The sequence below is a fragment of the Physeter macrocephalus genome, chromosome 5 (genome assembly GCF_002837175.3).
Source record: "Physeter macrocephalus isolate SW-GA chromosome 5, ASM283717v5, whole genome shotgun sequence".
Lineage (NCBI taxonomy): Eukaryota > Metazoa > Chordata > Mammalia > Artiodactyla > Physeteridae > Physeter > Physeter macrocephalus.
In genome coordinates, this window is record NC_041218.1 from 35,211,918 (window position 1) to 35,229,341 (window position 17,424).

Consider the following 17,424-nt stretch of genomic DNA (forward strand, 5'->3'; position numbering starts at 1 on the left):
ATTTAAGAGTTGGAATGAAAAGCATGGTAGGTGTCTTTCAAGTTATGATAACAATCTCTGTAATAGACCCTGAATTTTCAGCCGTCTTAATGGATTTGCCCATTATTGATTACGTTGGTCATTGCCAAGAATATTAAAGTAAATAGACCTTTTATGTATTTATTCACCATTTACTAAAAAGCAGATCTAGCAATTACATATTAAGTGTTTAGAATGTATTGGTCCCAGAAAGTAAAAAGATAAATCATATAATCTTGAGAATCATATCGTCTATTGAAAGAATATGTTTTTAAAACTTAATTGGCTTTCATTTTAGTGATAAACACAAAACTATGATTTCTATTAGAAACATTTTTATGTTGAAATATTGTTTTACCTCCTTAATAGCTGTTTCATTTTCCCCACCTTTTCCAACTAAGATCACCAAGGTGGTACTTCATTTATCATACCTTGACCAATTTATATTGTTTTCTTTTTATGGATATATTTATAGTATATATGTCTATTTATGATATATAATATTTTATTTAGAAAATTTATGTATGCTCAATGAAGAGAAGTGAACAGTAAAGTACACAAATAACATTAATATCATCTAGATTTCTACCACAAATAAATGATCTCTGCTAATATATTTTCATAGCTTCCTCCAGACACAGATTCAGATACAGGTATGGGTCTGGGAATGAGTATATGTCACTAAGTAAATGGAAGTGTGTGAAGCAGGCAGGAAAGGATATTCTTGCATGCCTGAGAAAAAATGACCACTGGTTAAAAGGCAGCACTTAAAGAAAGCACAAATGCTGAAGAAGAATATATGGACGTTTGGAGTTCCTGGGCATGGTGATTATAACCATTTCCTAACACTTGGCTACTTCAAGCGTGGTCCACAGACCAGGAATGTTAGCATCACCTGGGAACTTGTCAGAAATGCAGACTCTCATGTCTCACCCTATACTTACTGAATCAGAATCTGCATTTTAGCAATATTCCTCTGATTTTCATGCACATTAAAATTTGAGGGGCTTCCCTGGTGGCGCAGTGGTTGAGGGCCCGCCTGCCGATGCAGGGGACACGGGTTCGTGCCCCGGTCCGGGAAGATCCCACATGCCGTGGAGCCTGCGCGTCTGGAGCCTGTGCTCCGCAATGGGAGAGGCCACAACAGTGAGAGGCCCGCATAACGCAAAAAAAAAAAAAAAAAAAAAAAAAAAAATTTGAGAAGCACCACTCTAGATGCCTTGTGAGTCAGCATATACACCAAGTAGAGAAGGTGAAATCAGGGCCAACTTACACATTAATCAATAGACACAGTGCCTAGACCACAATTCTTTAAGGGGCCCACTAAATCGTTCTAATTTCTTGTAAAATAAGAATTAAAAAAATAAACTTTTACATAGAAGAAAATATTTTAATATATGATCTTAATATGTGCAGCTTTATAAAAGCACAACTATAAAATATAATTTTTCGTATGATTTTTTTGAAGAGTTTAGTTACCATCTGTCACCATACAAAGATATTACATTATTATTGATTATATTTCTCACAATGTACATTTCATCCCTATGACTCACTTATTTTGTAACTGGAAGTTTGTGCCTCTTAATTTCCCTCACCTATTTTACTCATTTTTCCACCCCTCTCCCCTCTGGCTACCACCTGTTGGTTCTCTGTATCTGACTCTGTTTCTGTTTTGTTATGTTTGCTCATTTGTATTGTTTTAAAGTTCCACATATAAGTGAAATCATAGTGTTTGATTTGACTTACTTCTGATTGTCAAAGTAAGACTGACTTACTTGACTTACTTCATTTAGCATAACACCCTCTAGGTCTATCCACATTGTGCAAAATGGCAAGAGTTCATTCTCTTTTAAGGCTGAGTAATATTCCATTGGCTACACATACCACATCTTCTTTATCCATTCATCTATTGTTGGGCACTTAGGTTGCTTCTATATCTTGGCTATTGTGAATAATGCTGCAGTCAACATAGGGGTGCATATATCTTTTCAAATTCATGTTTTTGCTTTCTTTGGAAAAATACACAAAAGTAGAATGTCTGGATTCATATGACTTTTTATGGAGAAAGGGAGCCAGGAAGGCAAAATTTCCTAGGGCCCAAAAAAGTCATAGTGTAGCTTTGTGATGAATAACAAAACACCCTCAAAATGAAAGAAATCCTTGACAGTTGCCTCAGTAGCATCTCCTATTGTATCTTTGTCATTAATTATTTGATCTGTTTTTCATATAGGATATAACTCCCCCCCAAAAAAAGATATTGATAAAAATCAATCATTTGTATACAATTAGTATATACTTACCAATTTTAATTAATATTCCTTTTTTAAAAAAACCTATTGTACTTTTTAGTATCTTCTTTAAAATTAACATCATTTCACAGACATTTTCCCATGTCAATGAACATTTCTCTAAACAGGATTTAATGGCTGTATGGAAGTCGACCTTATTAGATAAATACTTTTAACAAATTTGTTGAGTATATTCATTTAGTTTCCTATTCTCACTATTATAAATAACACTGTGATAAATAAATATTCTTGCTGTAAATCCATGATTATTTCCTTCAGAGAAATTCTTAAAGTGAAATTATTGGTTCATTGGGTATACACTTTTTAAACTTATTCTGTTGTTGTTAACTTTCAATTTTGATAATTTCAAACTTACAGAAAAGTTGTAGGACTCGTACAGGGAGCTCTATGTTCTTTACCTAGATTTACCCATTTTGCCCTTTGTTCAATTGCTTTGTACTCTGAATTCCCTCTCTCTCTTTACACACACACACACACACACACACGCACACACACGCACGCACACATACCCATTTGAGAGTAAGTTGATAAAATCCTGCTCCTTTACCATTAAATACTTCAGCTTGCTTTTCCTAAGGGCAAGAAGGTTCTGCTACATCACCACAGTAAAATTACCAAATTCAGGGAATTAACACTGTTACACTACTATGATCTATTACACAATCCGTATTTAAATGTTATCAAGTGCCCCAGCAAAGTTCTTTAGAGTTCCTCAACCCCATCTACTACTTCCCTGCCCTAGAATACAATCCAGGATTCACACTGTGTTCATTGTTATTTAGTCTCCTTTAACCTGGAGGAGTTCCTCATTGTCATTCTTAATCTGGACATTTTTGTGGTTATTGATATTCATAACCAAATAGCCCTCCAAATAATATTGCTTCTACTGAGAAAAACAGCATATAAGAATGTCCATTTTTTCATATATTACTAATGTAAACATTAATATTCTTGTTCATCTTTCTAATCTGAAAATCACAATATAAATTTTTTTCTTTAAATATTTCTTAGATTACAAGTGAAGCTGAATATTTTTTCATATATGTATAACCATTTTTCTTCTCTTTCTTCATTAATTACTTGTTCATGTATTTTGCTTCTTCTATAAGGGACTTTGTCTCATTTGTCTCTTTATTGATTTATAAGTATTGTATATTCTTTATATAACAGGAATCCTAATGTTTTGCCAACAAAAAATTTTTCCCAAGTCATTTATGGTGCTTGATAAATAGAAACATTTTATTTTTATGTAGTGATATATAATCAGTTTTCTTTTAGTTACTTTTGCCTTTGGAATTGGGTTTGGCAAAATCTTCCCACCCCAATATTATCTGAATATCATTCTAAATTTTTATCTAATTATTTTATAACTTTTTTTACATTTATGTTTAAGCATTATAAATATATTTTGGTATCTAACCTATATTTTCACAAAATTTAATCAATTAGTCTATCTCTATTTTCCCACTGATTTGGAATGCCGACTTTATATTAAATACTGCCCAAAATAAATGCATGTCCAAATTCAATATTTTAGAAGAAACAGGAATCATAGAATTCTAAACTAGAAGAAGCCTTAGAAATCATAGGATACCATCCGTTAATGCAGATAAAAGAAAATATACATTTATCTGATGACTCAAAACTGGTAATAATTTTTTTAAAGGAGGTTAAGATTGTTTTTTGTTTTGTTTCATTTCAGGTGGGACCTCACAGATAATAATTTAGTAATATCCATGAGCACCTGGAGAATATTTTTACTAATTAAAGCTAAAGGGGTAGAGGCAATTTTATTTGCTTTTCCTTTTTATATTTCAAATAAGCCATATAGACATTAGTTTGTTTACTCATCTAAGTTCACTTTTACTTTCAAATCCCCAGACTTAAAATTTTGATACAAAGAGGGGAAGTTTCTGTAGCATCCATTAGCAAGATATCTAATATGTTTGGACCACAGCCTACTACCCATGTACCCTTTATATTACAAAAGATAGCACGTTCGTTGCCAAACATACGTTTTAGAAATTAAATGATTTTTAGTGTAAATGTATTTAATGAAACTAGCAAATTTAGACTTGTTTAAACGTCAGTAAAATATTAAGTACCATGTGTTTTGTGCCAAGCAGTTAAAATTGTTTTTGGAAGAATATGAAATTAATTGTTGAAAAAAAAAAAGAGAGAATTTAGTGACTTAAAGTACTTCACAATGTTATCAGTTAATGCATCCTTTGGCAATTATTAAACTCTAGGGAACAGCATGAATATCCTTATCAAGTCTGGAAAGACACTAATGGGGAGGAGAATGGACTGTGCTTGCATTTACATGTGGGCCTAAGCCCAGAGAAAAGTGAAGGATGAAAATATAAAAACACCCTCAGGTTCAATGCCTGGGGCAGATATATTGTGCAGCCACTAAAGTCTCCAATAGCACCATTTCCTTCATTAATCCAGTGTTTTATTCCTTTACTTTCTTTCGTATTTTTGGATGCTTTTCAATTTTAAGGACAGCTAGATTTTTAAAAATCCATATGCATTACTTACTTCTTAGGTTATTAACTCAAATCCATGATTAGTAAGAAAGTCATATTAAGGTCAAAAATGTGCCGCAGAGTTTGGATTACTTGAATTTGTAAGTTATTAATTATAACAACAGAAGAAAACAATTACTAAGCACTTGTTGCCAGGCACTGTTCTAAGCATTTTACAATTACTATTTTATTTAATCCTTCAAATCATCTTATAAGATATTTGCTAATTTTGTCTCCACTCTACAGATGAGGAGACTGAGGCAGGGTGAAGTTCAATAACTATTTTAGTTTTAACCTGATGGAAAACTTTTTACTTTCCTGGCTCGGGAAATGCAGCTATTGAATGTAATTGCACTTTTTAAATGTCTCAATGTCATAAATGCCTACATTACTTTTTAAAACATAAATGATAATTGTACTGAAAGTATCAGCAGCTAAAGGAAGATACGGGCAGGACTAAATCCAGATTTTTGTTTGTTTTGCTTTGTTTCATTTTTGCCTTGTTTTTAGTTTTGATTTTCTAGTGGATATCTGAGTGAAGTCTCAGTCTAGACAATTGGTTAAAGGAGAAAAAAGATATATAGATACTTGAAGAATCTGAATAGTCAGTTGCCAGTTAATCTAGATGAGTCACATTTTGAATGAGGGCAGAAAAATCGCCCATCTCCAGGAGGATGGAGGTGAGAAGTACGAGTCCCAGGGCAGTGCAAGGGATGTGGAGAGGTGAGAATGTTTCCCAGTGAAAGGTTGGAGAAGGTGGTTTGTGCCAAAGAACACTTTGCTCTACACTCTGTTTCTGCCATTAACTACATTCACACCACCGCCTCCTAAGCAGCAATACGAGATGTGGCTCCTTCGGAATCCAGGGATGTCTTCTTGAAACCAAAAGGAAGGGCTTTGGCTGACTGCTTAGCCAAAAATGTATGCTTGTAAGAGTTCAAGATAGTCACAAGGTCAAAGAACCTAAATTATCAGGTTTGCCAGCTGAAATTAGTATTTGATCCAATGTTTTAATTTATTACCGTATCACCTAGGTCATGTTGTTAAGTATTCCTGTGAAAACCATGGTGTGGTTATATTATTTCACGAATATAATCACAAAGTCCGTGCTTTTAAACAGCGCATATACTGTGATTAAGCTAAGGAAGAATTGTATAGTTTAGGACAAGGGAGGTTTTGTAAAGGACTAGTAGGAAACGATGGACTATGGTGAGGTTGAGAGGGACCAGAAAAGTCTCCTCCTGCTCATTCTGTCTCCCACTGAAAGTTCCATAGATCCTCTTTTGGTTAAGGCTCAGCACGTGAATGCTAAGAGGTAAATAGTATGTTGGGGAAGGAAAAGAAGAAATGGAAAGAGTTAACGTTAGCTGAGCACCTTCGACCAGCTGGGCCTAGGAACCGTGAAGATCTCTACAGATCCTCACAACAGCCTGTAAAGGAGGTGGTGTTATCTCTATGTTAGAGGTGAAGAAAAGAAATTTCATAATGAGGTTAAATAACCTCATTTGTTATAACCTCAGTATGTAGGTTCATACTGCTGTCAAGTAGTAGAGACAGGATTCAAACTCGGGTCTTTTTGTATTCTGAGTTTACATACACTTACATTAGCTTTAGAGCCATAGCTTAAATCATTTATCAACTAGCTTAGCTACCTAGCAAAATCCAGTAAAAGTGGTCATTGATAAGACAGATACATTTTGGTCACTATGGGATAGAAAGCATATGAGAAGAGGGGAGAAAGCAGTGGGTCTGGTATTAAGTTTTCAACCTTGCTTAGAAGAAGCTGTTATGGATTTCCCTCCTTAAAGAAAAATATTCTAATCTTCTCTGGAATGCCAATTCAACTTTGGTTCATATTAATATGCATTCCAATTCAACTTTGGTTCGTAATAATATGCAGATACTATGGGTACACTATATATAAGTAAACACAAAACCCTGTAGAAATAGGACAGATTAGTAACAATTCTACACATTTTCCTGCGTCTCTTTCTTCTTTTTTTTTCTTTACAGAAGTACACTTTCTTTCAAAATTATTTTTGTTGCAGGAACAAAGAACTGAATGAAACTATTGAAACGATTCTAGCCTTGTAATGCTAGGAAAGATGCCCACCAACATGTTCTGTTCTAGAAAGTGAGACAACTGTGTAACATTTTATCAGTTTAATTACCAACTCCATTTAAACAGAACTCCCTGGGGAAGGGAGAATTGGAATCTTTACAGTGTACAATTATCTTCACCCAGTCAGTGCATAAAATGAACTACACTGTTCCCGGTTCTCAGTTCAAAATTTTTTTAAATGTTGTAAGATATAAACACAGCATTTGAGCAAGCATTGTTTGCTGCTGGATTGTTCAAAAATGTATTCACACGAACAATTGTTGGGATAATTATTAATGCTAAAAATATTTAAAGTTGCAGTGACTCTGCATTTGAAGTCTAGTATGTGTCATTTGTTTTATTCATGATAAACAGATCATTTAGTTGGAAAAATCCCATCTGCTTAGCTATATCTCTTATTATTTATGAGAACCATGTTTAGGAATGCAGGCGGCACATGTGCATAATTAATCCTGAAGAGAATTAGACATTGTTTGATTCACAGCTGAATGCAATTAGCATTAGGAAGTTTACATATGTTGGCAATAGCACAGATTAGCAACTAAAGTGCTTGTTAAAAAATTTAACCTGAGGCTGCTGGAGCAGACCTCTCTTAATGATGCTTTAAATGTTGTTGATGAAGTAATAATCAATTTTGTTTTATAAATAGTAAATCAAGAATTTAGGTCTAATTAGCAGTGCTACAGATCACTTCACTTACATATCAGATGTACTTGTGATGTGTGCTATGAACTTTCTCAGAGTCTTGTGTGCAAACAGTTGTTATGGGGAAGACGTGAACCTTTCTGGAAAAAAAGAAATCATTTTCCAGCTAGAGAAGAGTGAGGCGTCTACCTTTTGGAAGGACTTCATTGGAGATGTTTAGCAGGAGAGCTCTGTCTTTGTCTCTCTGCAGCTTTTAATTGCGAGAGAGAGAGAGAGAGAGAGAGAGAGAGAGAGAGAGAGAGAGAGAGGGAGAGAGAGGGAGAGAGAGAAGGAGAGAGAGGGAGAGAGGGAGAGAGAGAGAGGGAGAGAGAGGGAGAGAGAGGGAGAGAGAAACAATGCCCTTTCTTCGCAAGCAGAGCCATTAGGCAGCTTTACAGACTGTGCAACGGAGTCATCTAATGGGAAGGGAGGAGAGAATGAAAATGACGAAAATGAGGCCGAATGTAAAATTGAGCTATAATTGTTTGTACTTCAACTTTGAGAAGTTCACCATTAATTAAAACGTTTCTGCACCACTCATCACCAGACTGGCAAGAAGGAGGCAAGGCTGTCTGTGAGGCAGCCCTGGATCCTTCAGGAAAGCAAGCAAGGCCTTTGAGGAGGGAGGAAACATCTCTAGCACACAAAGCCTGTAGAGTCACCAGAATGCCGGGTGGTCAACCTCACGTGACATTTTTCACACAGCCCTCAGATATGATTTTGGCTCTTCCTGTGCCTCATTATAAATTAGTATTGTAAGTTTTCAGAATGAATGGGGATATAGACACAATTTATTTAGGAAACATTTACCCTATTTCATAGAGTCTGTCTCACATTTCTTTTTTCACATTTTAACATCTCTGAAATGTGGGTGCCTCTCACAGTGATGCCATCCTAGAGTTAACTGACAACTTTCTTTCTTAAAATAATGGATTTTTTTCCGTAAAATAATATGAATAGCATCTTAGCGTCAATTAAATGTAGAACTGAATGCCTCTTCTGTGCCAGGCACTGTGCTAAGGATGAGGAATAAATGAGATAGAATATAATACAAAAGGAGTATAATAAAGGTATGTACAATGAACATGCTTGAGACTGAACTTGCAGAATGCTAACTGCATTTACTTAGTGGCTTAACAAGTATATGAACATGAAGTCTTGTAACAGGGTCATGCATTAACACCCAGTGTCGTTATAGTGACTCTTTTCTGGATGATAAGCAACGTCAGTGGATGGATGTAGAATGTAAGCTCTGTGGGGGCAGGGAGTTTTGTCTGTTTGTTCACTGCAGTGTTCCTATCACTGAGAACAGTGCTTGGCACATGGAGTCACTCAATAATCACTCATTGAATGAAGACCAAACCAGGCCAAGGGTTGGCTTTGCCCTGGGAGCAAAGACAGTTTTTATACTTGTAAATGGTTGAAACAAAAATCAAAGGAAGGATAATATTTTATGGCATACTAAAAGTGCAGGAAGTTCAAATTTCCATGTGTATAAATAAAGTTTTATTGGCACATGTCCACACTCATTCACATTTTGTCTCTGACTGTTTTCTCACTACAAAGGCAGAGCTGAGTTGTTGTAAAAGTGACCTTAGGGCCTACAAAGCCTAAAATATTTACTATTTACAGAATAGTAAGATATTGGCATCTAGAGAAAAGGTTTGCTTAGCCCGAGACTAAGCTATTGTTGTCAGAGAGATAAGCTCTCAGGAGATCAGGTCCAGCCCAGGAGTTCTGTGTTCTCACCAATTCCTGCTCATGGAATCACCTCCTTCCCCTCATCCCACTGGTTGAGGAAGCTTGAGCATCATCACTGATTACATATGTGACGACGGGGAAGCTGAACTGCATTCCGAGCCCCCTCACATACATCCACTGCAATTGCCCCTTGACCTTCATAAAATTAAATTAATGTTGGCCCTCCTAGTAGAAATGCAGAAGCTGAATTGTATATTTAAAGCTTCATGATAATACCTCCTGGTACATGTTCCAATTTGGTACGACTTGAAACCATTTAGCTTCTATCCAAGAAGGCCCGTTATAGAAAGAAAGTACCAGCTGAATTTCGTTATCAAAATACTGTGTGTTATGTGGTCTTCAGATGCAAACCTGGGGGAGTGTTACACTTTTAATTAAAGATGATCAGTTCTGAAGGTCCTCTCCTCATTCACATCTGCTATGTGCTACATGTTTTCACTTGGCCACTGAGAGTACAATGATTATAAAAGAATCACAAAGCATGGACAGACAGGCAGGGAGCCAACACAGTCTGAGAGTATCTGAGATCAGGGCAATTTTGCAAGTGAATCAGCTGTTCAAACGTGGTTCTCCTGGACCTTGGTCCAGTCACTGACAGTACATAGAAAGTAACCTTTAAAGGGAATGCATATAGGCATGGGTAGAGAAAGAACATGTGTTCATTGTAGTGCTCTAAGTTCTCTTCCGCCTTTCACCTCTCAATGGCACAACCTGCTAGAGACAGGAGCTTATTCTGCATGCAAACAGAGACACAAACTATCCCATGATTACAGGCTTGCAAATCTCTAAGCACCATCACCCAGTACCACACACTTATCACCCATAAATATTTTAGTATAAATTAGTAAGATCAGAACTCTCTAAGAACACAGAGCTGAGAAAAGAAACAGGATTGCAAACAAAATTTTTGAAAAGCTCGATCAAATGTCAAAGTTGAGGGCATGGGGTGCTGTCAACAGGCCAAATCTACAGTCATTTGTTGGGAAGCTGTTGAGTAATCAATATGTACCTAGAAAGAGACGCTAAAACTTGGAGGAAGAACATTTGTTATAGAGATTACTAAGTGCCCAGTACCCATTTCCCCTTCTGCCTTTTAGTTACACACACACACAGAGTTTTAGCAGGGAATGTGTCAACCCACTAGATAGTTTCTCACCTTTCTTATAGTTAAGTGTGCCCATGTGTCTAAATTCTGGCCAGTGAGAAGTGAACAGAGATAATATTTGCAGTTTCTATACCACACCCCTTAAAGGAGGCTTCTTATTCTCCACTGTGTCTCTTTTCTCCTTCCTGTGTGCAAGAACAAGGATATGGTACTGGTAATCTAGGGTATTAATCTGCTAATCCACAGGCTGGATGCCTTAAACAACAGAAATATATTTTCTCACAGTTCAGGAAGCTAGAAGTCCAAGATCAAGGTGCCATCAAGTTTGGTTTCTGGTGAGGGCTCTCTTTCTCACTTGTAGATAGCTGCCATCTCACCGTGTCCTCACATGGCCCTTCCTGTGTGCACAGAGAGAGAGAGAGAGAGAGAGAGAGAGAGAGAGAGAGATAGAGAGAGAGAGAGATATCTCTGGTGTCTCTTCCTCTTTTTATAAGGACACTAGTCCTATGGGATTAAGGCCTCATTTCATTTAACCTTTACTACCTTCTTATAGGCCTTATCTCCAAATACAGTCACATTAGGTGTTAGAACTTCAACATAGGAGTTTGGGGAAGGGTACAAGTCAGTCCATAAGAGCCAGCTTTGATGAATCCCCTGGGTGATGGTGGAGCACCATGATGGAAGACACCTGGGTCCTGGATGACTTCTTAACGTAGAAATAAAGTGTGGAACCTCTTTGGACTGCCCACCCCTCTCAGGACTGTTCTCTCTCAGCCACTGGGTTTCTGGATGTGTTTGTTATAGCAGCTGTATCTCAACTAACAGAGTGTGAGAGAAGAGAGCCAAAAGAACCTTTCTCTTACTCTACAACTCGGCTTGGAGAAAAAAAACAGAACAGGTCAACCATCGTCTTATCTGAAACTCTTTTTGAATGTGCTTTGACTCCATTTAATACTAATCTAATTATATTTAAATAGGCAACTGCTTAGAAATCACAGTCTCATCTTCATGTAACAACTCTCTATCTAATCTGTTACAGTAGAATTAGTTTTGGTCCTAATTTGTGATAGATGTGGAACTACCAAAGGTATAAATTCAGATATTTATATTAATTATATTTCTCACCAAGATCATGTTGCCAACTTGAAAGACAGTGCTCGTTTTTTAAAATAGGTACCTCTGTAAAAATACAATAATTTGTGATGAAATTAAAGGACTTCATGAAAACTTCTTCTTTAGAATTCTTACAAAAGAAGGGAGTTATTGGGCTTCTTTTTGGGATAATAGAATCTTCTAAAAGTAGGTTACGGTGGTGGTTGTATAATTCTGTGGACATACTAAAAACCACTGAACTGTATTCTTTAAGTGGGTGAATTACATACATGTAATATATGGGAACACTAAGTGAAAAACTCTACAACTTTAGAATTATATTTCAGGAATAAAAAATTCATGAGGGGCACTAAGAAAACCAAGCCAGCCTTTGCTCTGGTATACAGTTATCCTTGTAGAGCCAAACAGCTCTGTGTGTCTGGCAAAAGGGATACCAAAGGGGCCCTGCGGCATGCATGGGAGCTGGACTGAAAGCCAGCGTTTCCCTACAGAGGTCACTAGGTTAAACAGGTAATCTCCAGAAGACAAGAGACATGTAGCGATGGGGGTCTTGGAACCTACACAATCTATGTTCTGCCTTCAGACAGGCCCCTCACACAGTGGACACAACACACACACACACTTCCACAACCACCCCCCCCCACACACACACACACATCTTGTTTATTTGTTTCCCTAGGTTTTTTTTCTTGGAGATGAATATTAATTAAATACTTTTATCAAACCAGTTGAATTAACTGGCCCCTTCTATACTTTATTCTGAATTTGATACTTCTGAATAAATGAAAGTCTTTATGTCTTTGCGGGGGGAAATCCTCAGTCCCAAGCAACGATTTAGTTGTAGGCATTGTCGAGACTCATGTCTTCTTAACCTAAGTATCTACTTTGCCTTCATCTGTATGTTCATTCTTTTTTATCAGTGTTGGTGTAAGTCACGATTGGAGCATCTTAGAAAGTTTCGTAATTTTCACATTTCACTTCTAGCTTAATTCCTTTTCTTATGTCTTCTCTAGATCTAGAGACAGCGGGTCATTATTTTTCTATACGGTTCTTGAACTGTGGGTACTGTTAGACCTTTCTCTTGGCTGATAATCCTGTTCCTTTGCTTAAACTTTCCTTTATAGCTTCTATTTCTCAACCCTTTAACAACTTTCATTGAGGTCCTCAGTTGACATAAATAGCCATTTTCACTTTTTTTTTTCCTCTGCATGATTATTTGAAACAGTATTTCTAAGAAAAAAATTAACATACCTTTAAATGGTTTTACACTATGCACAATTACAAGGTCTAAAGAAATACACTCTCAAGATTCAAAAAGACTGGTGATTACTTTTGAAAACTTAGACTCAACTATGTAGCTCCAGAAAATGGGATAAAATAAAACATGTGGGTTTTATTTGTCAGAACAAAAAGATTTGCCGTGATAATTACAATTTGGCAAGTCTATTGTGAGGCCCCTGGGGTGGGAAAAAAAAAACCCTACAGCCTATATGGGGTAATAGAAACAAGAGCAATAGCCAGCATGGGATATTATAGGGAGAAAAAGTCACTCAAAAAACTAAAGTCCTCCTTTCTTTAACAAAATTACAAGATTAGTAGGTGAAGTAAAAGTATTTCGTTTAATGTACCTGGTCAGCCATCAAGCTTTCAATAAAGTTTTACCTCGAAATGCAATTCCAATTATCTTATGAAAACAGAAGAATAATTTTTGAGACAACTAAAACCTTTTACCTAATAAAGTGCCTACCAAAGCTTTTGAAGCCTAATATCAGTCAAGGGAATATGAGAAGTGGGCTTGCTTCACTGTTTAGAGAACAAGGGGATACATGTGGCATACGTGCAGCTACCTCTCCCTACTGAGCTTCCCCTCAAAGACCAGAGCTTTAGTCTCTGGGGGAAAAAGAAAGCACCAGAAATGTGAGAGTCCAGGACATCAGGCGTTTTGGAGGGTAGAGATAATGCAGGGGGTCACATGATACATGTTATCATGTATCATGTGACCCCCCTGGGACCAGCTCCCTCCCCCGGGACCCCCAGAGTGTCATGCCTGCAGCCAATCTTACACCCACATACCCAACCGCAGGAGATATAGAGGAGTCTTCTCTGGAGAAAATAAAGAACTCCAGTAAAAAGACCCATAGACTCTGACATTTAAAGATCTTCTCACATAAATATCCATGTTGAAAATCTTTCCCATACATTAAGAGATGTCATCCAGTTTTTCTTTTTCAATTTGTAAATGTACTTCTTTAGTTTGAATGAACAGCCAAGGAACACCAAATATTTGAGGAGTCTCCAGTACAAAATACAGAGTGACACAAATAAGGAGAGTAAACTGGGAGAAAATGGAGACAATAAAAAGCACCAAAGAAAACTTTTAAAATTTTATATAAATTATTATTATTACCCTGATTGATGAGAGAAGATATCACACCTAGAAGAAACAGGGTGTTATTAAGAAAAGGAATAATCAAAGAACAAGGACTATTAGAATTTAAAATATGATTACTGGAAAATATTTTCAGAAGGTATGGAAGATAGTGTCAAGGAAATGCCCAGAGTGGAAAAATGGGACAAATCCTATAGGAGAGGAAAAAATAGAGAATAAATTTAAGAGATACAAAATACAGAAGTAAAGTGTTGGTGAAAGTCCAGATTGAAACATCTTACAAAGTTTCATAATTTCCTAAAGAAAATAGAGGTGACAAAATCAATTGAGAAGCATTCCACAGAACTGAAGATCATATGTCTCCAAATGGAAAGGGCCAACTAGGGACCAAGCAGAGTAGAGAAAGATCTTCATGAAAGCAGATTGTTAGGAACTTTCAGAAAAACAGGAATAAAAAAGATCCTAAGAACTTCTTAAAGAATAGAAGCAAGTCATGGAGAAATGCTTAAGAGCAAGACGTTGTATTGAAATTCTTAAGAGTGACCCTGATCTCCAGAAGATTGTGGCTCGATGCCTACAAAATTTCATTATGAAGTGGTTTCAAAGTTATCAATCATATGTGAAGGTAGACATGCTCAGATAGTCAATATCTAAAATAAATAAATGTGTTTCCTATGCACTCTTTCTTAGGAAAGTGCTAGAAGATATGCTTAGAAATACAGGAGAAAAAAACAGGAAAGAAGATCCAGGAATCAAGGGTTCAAGTACAGGGAACCAGCAGAGGTAGAGACCAATATGTCAGCTATGTACCACCCAGAAAGAATGTAGGTTAGAGTGAGAGGTGGAGGGCTGGTGGGGGGTGGAGGTGGGGTAGTACTGCTTAGTGTTTTAGTGTGTTTCAACACTTAGAAAAAATATTAATAGGGCTTTGACATATTTTGGGAGTATTTATTTTAATGAATTTATTTTAAAAACTACTTCATACCAAATATAAATGAAAAATAGTTATAGAAAAAGAAGCAAGGAAATAATGATGCAATATTCATGCCAGGAAAAACAAGAAGCTTTATTAGAAGAGAAATGTAATCAAAAGTCATTTTTTGGCCCCAAAGTGAAAAATATTTGTGTAACAATAGTTGTGTTAACACTGATTGTTACCTTAACCAGAAAATTATAATTTAACTATATCGAGAGACTGGGAGAGATCGTAAGAGAGAGGTATATTCTATGCTTCCAATACTAAAAGTCAGTATACTATTTCTACAATTATTAAAATAAGAAATGGATATATATTATATATGGAGATAGATATGAACTCGGGAATTCTGGTACATATATTCTGGTACATATATCCTACATATATCCAATATATATGTAGGATATATATATAATATATGTGAGTTTCAGAAGCACCTTAAAGGTATTGAAAGTGGTTGTCTTTACAGAGCAGAATAATTAGGTGTTATAGTAAGGACTGTTGTATTGTGTGTTGTAAGCATTTGAGCACTACATGCATTTATTATTTTCAGAAAGATGAACACAATTAAAATCATAAATATAGTACTTATAGGAATAAGTAGGTTTAGAAGATTACACAGAGTTCTTTCCAATTCAGTCAAACTAACTGGTTAGGTTAAGTAGTTACCTTTATCTTTTGACTGGTCAGTGTTTTATTTTTTATTTTAAAAAATTTTTTTGAAGTTTCTGGGAACTGGACATTAAGTAGAACCTCCTGGACAAATTCAGACTTACTTGCAGTTACAATAGGTACATAGATTAGGTGACAATTTGTAAAGTGCTCTTTATAAATATGATGTCATCTTATTAGTTTATATGCACAGAATTTTATATGTTTAACTTGGTTTCTTCAAGTGATTTTGTTTGGCATATATAGAAATACATATCTCAGTTAAAAAATTAAAACCATATAAAATCCCTGAAGGTATTAGAGGGGCATATTGTTCATCTAAAACTTTATGTCTGTATATTTTATGGCTTCACATCTCTACCCAAGACTTTCGTCTTCAAATTTTCTTCCCCCTTTTTGATTCTTGTTCCTTTTTGCCCACACGGTGACTCTAAATTTCTCCCAGGCTCTTTAGGACCTCATGTAGCTACTGAGGGCAATTATGGCTAAAAGATACTAAGCTGAAAGGAGCTTCAAGAAATGCTGCAAAGCACCAGTCACTGCAAACTCTGAAAGGCACTGTTGGCTCTCAACCTCATGAAGATAAACTTCCCAGAAATAGTCTGAGTTGAATATGGACCAAGGCTGGTAGGCATTCAGTATGGACTTGATGTCTGCAGTAGTCGAAGCAAAAAAAAATAAAATGAGTAAACAGTCACTCAACTTGGTCAAAAATGAGAATTTTCACCAAGAATTGTATGATACAGTACAAAATCTAATTACATACAAGCAGCTGGTCTATTCACAAAAACCAGTAGAGAAAAACATCAAACTGGTTATTTGGCAAGTGGAAAAAAATAATAACCAAAAAGAAAAAAAGTTTCGCTCAGTTCTTTTACTTCACAGTTTTGTTGCATTCTCAGTTCAAACATTGTAAAAATAAACTGCTTTGCCTCAGCTTTTGGAAATACCTGTTTCTGTGTTATTTTTGATGACTTAAAAGGGAGCATACCATTCTGAATTTCACAGTGACCGATGTGTTTGTACCACGAAGAGAATCTTTTATTTCAGGAAGCAGCCAAAAGCAATTAAGGAAGACTGTATTCATCCCAGTAGAATACACCCTGTTAAACTAATTGGAACATTATACACTACAATCTTGGCAAAATGTACCAACTATGAAGAGGTGTCACTGTCTTGATAATTCTATGATGGCCATAGGAGGACAAACAGGTGTTGTTGACAAGTGTTTGATCTTCATAAGTCTGCCACTGTGACAAACTACAAACTATATTTTATCCTCTACTTCTGTGATCCTTCACCCAGATAAGAACCAACACCTGGCATCTTTTCAAATTTTCTTTTTTTTTTTTCCTTTTACATCAGTGGCAAAAGTTAAAAAGGTAACATGAAAAGAAAGATGAAACAGGAATACCGTTCAAATTGAAGGACTGTAGTTTCAAGTTTCAATCCTGTATCAAAACATCTCCACCTTATCTTCTTTTCCAGTCATCACAAATGATGAGTATAAAGAGATACACAAACATCAGTACAATGCTGTGTGTGTACTGCAATCCAAAAATCACAGCTACAAAATTATACCTGACATATCAAAAACCGACAGTCACATCCTCAAGATTTCCTCCTCTCATTCCCATGGACCTTCTTGATTAATAAATCTGACACATAAAAAGCATCCATATGACTAAAGTGCCAGTTACTGGAAAGACCGTTTTGATCTATTTCTCAACTTTTAGAAGAAATA